Source organism: Micropterus dolomieu, unplaced genomic scaffold, assembly GCF_021292245.1.
Source record: "Micropterus dolomieu isolate WLL.071019.BEF.003 ecotype Adirondacks unplaced genomic scaffold, ASM2129224v1 contig_9914, whole genome shotgun sequence".
NCBI classification, from domain to species: Eukaryota; Metazoa; Chordata; class Actinopteri; order Centrarchiformes; family Centrarchidae; genus Micropterus; species Micropterus dolomieu.
In genome coordinates this window covers 4,663-7,452 of record NW_025738900.1, presented here as the reverse complement: position 1 = coordinate 7,452, position 2,790 = coordinate 4,663, and positions in this window count along the sequence as shown.

The following is a 2,790-nucleotide window of genomic DNA, read 5'->3' as shown; positions in this document are numbered from 1 at the left end:
TCTGAACAATCCAGTTGCTAATAGTATGTTTGGATGCAGGGAGCCCAGCCCTGGGGGACCCAAAACACACTAGCAGCTGGTCAGCCTTCCTCCAACGGGAGGACCTCAGAGTGTAAACACTCAGTGCTCTGACAGAGCAGAGCCGATGAAGTCTCCCGTCCTCCGCCGTCACATGAGGTGGAGGATGAAATGCCTGCAGCACTGTGGACCCTGCCGCACAAGAAGGCACTTTAGTGATGTATCCTGGACGAGGGTGCAGGATAGCCCTAATATTCCCCGGGGCAATCTCCAGGCTTTGCGGGGAAACCAAAAGCGCTTGGAGATCCCCCACCCTCCTCAGAGAGGTGATAGCAAGGAGAAAGGCCATCTTGAGGGTCAAGTGCTTAGCCTCAGCTGACTCCAGGGGTTCGAAGGGGGCCTCAGCCAACGCCCCAAGAACCACTGCCAGATCCCAAGTGGGAACCTTGGACCGAGTCGCAGGTCTCATCCTCCGGGCACCACGGAGGAAAAGTACAACCAAGGGAAGTTTCCCCAAGGACCCCTCCCTCAGAGGGGTGTGGAAAGATGAAATAGCTGCCACGTACACCTTGAGGGTGGAAGGGGAAAGACCAGCAGAGAACCGGTCCTGGAGGAACTCAAGTACCTGAACCACCGGGCAGGTAACAGGGTCCACCGACCGCTCCCTACACCAAGTGGAGAAAACAATCCACTTCAGGCCGTACATCCTCCGTGTGGACGGGGCCCTGGAGCTCAGGAGGGTCTCGACTGCTCCGGCTGTTAGACCCGCCTCTAGGTACTGTGCCCCCTCAGGGGCCAGACCCACAGTCGCCATATGGCGGGGCAAGGGTGAAGAACCCGGCCCTGCGCCTGGGACAGCAGGTCTCTCCTCAGAGGGACCCGCCACGGCGGGCCGTCCAGGAGCGACATGATGTCCGAGAACCACACCCGGGTTGGCCAGAACGGGGCTACGAGCAGTAGGCCGACATAGTCCTGGCGGACCCGCTCCAGAACCCCCGGGAGCAGAGCGACTGGGGGAAAAGCGTACAGACGTAGCCTCGGCCACGAATGTACCATGGCGTCCAGACCCAACGGGGCTGGAGGAACGAGAGAAGCCATAGCGGGCAGTGCGTAGTCTCTTGAGACGCAAACAGATCCACATCTATGGGGCCGCACTCTTCGCACAAGAGCTCCACCACTTCGGGGTGAAGTCTACATTCCCCGGGCCTCAGCCCCTGCCTCAACAGCAGGTCTGCTCCCTGATTCTGCGTCCCCAGGAGATACATCGCCCTGAGCGATAGTAACCTCTGCTGGGACCACAGGAGGATCTGACGCGCCAGTCTGACCAGAGGGCGCGAGCGCAGACCGCCCTGGTGATTCAGATAGGCCACCACCGCTGTGTTGTTCTCCTCGGAACGAACCAGGACGTGGTGGCCTTGGAGATCGGGCAGGAAACTCCTTAGAGCCTGGAACACCGCCAACATCTCGAGACAGTTGATATGCCACTCGGACTGATGCACCTGCCAGGATCCCCTTGCAAAGCGGCCGCCCATGACCGCGCCCCAGCCCGTGAGGGAGGTGTCTGTCCAAATGACCAGTCGGCGACAAGACCCTCCCAGCACGGACCCCTGGGACAGGAACCAAGTTTCCTTCCAAACTGATAGGGAACGAAGACACTTGCGTGTAACCCAGATCAGACGGAAAGGATTTCCCCTCGGGGAAAAACCCTTGGTCCTTAGCCACCACTGCAGGGGTCTCATGTGCAGCAGTCCAGATGGTATTACGCTGGACGCAGCCGCCAAGAAACCCAACACTCGTTGAAAGTGTTTTACAGTGATGGCGTGGCCTAACTTCACCCCTTTCAAGGCAGCCAATATGGTGTCGACACGTGCCGGAGACAATTGTGCGCGAATCGTTGGCGAATCCCATACTACCCCTAGGAACGTAGTCCGTTGGGTGGGCGCCAGCACACTCTTCTTTGCGTTGAGCCTCAGCCCTAAACGCAGCAGATGAGCCAGAACGACATCTTGATGCCGAACCGCCAACTCTCGAGACTGGGCTAGGATGAGCCAGTCGTCGATGTAGTTGAAAATCCGGATGCCCTGGAGCCTCAGCGGGGCCAGTGCATCCATACACTTGGTGAATGTGTGAGGGGAAAGTGCCAGGCCGAATGGAAGAACCCGATACTGGTAAGCCACACCACCGAAGGCGAACCTCAGGAACTTCCTGTGAGAAGGACGGATGGAGACCTGGAAATAGGCGTCCTTTAGATCTATCCGGTTTAGAACCCGCAGATCCAAAATAGGGCGCAGCCATCCGTCCTTCTTGGGGACTATGAAGTACCGGCTGTAGAACCTGGCGTCTCTGTCTGGGGGGGAGACACGTTCCACGGCCCCTTTCCTCAGCAGAGTAAGAACTTCCTGTCCCAACACCGGACCTTGCTCCGGGCGGGCCACGGTCCAAACCACCTCGTTGAATTTTGGAGGGCGGGTTTTGAACTGTAGTCGATACCCATCTATGGCAGTGCAAATGTTCGTCAGGCTCCGCCAAGCCTCTGCAAAGTCTGCCAACGGAACCAGCCCCTCGGCCCCAGAACGGCAGGGGAGAGCCGCCGAAGATTCACGGTGAGTGAGTCTGGACGCCGCCTGACTGCAGACCCTCGGGGCAGGCAGTACGGCGTGGACTCGATGGTGGCGGGTGCGTCCCGAACGTGTAAACGGCGGGATAACATCACCCGTTGCCACGGCGGAGGGGACCCTTGGTCGGCCTCCGGGGGGGGGGGGGGGGGGGCCC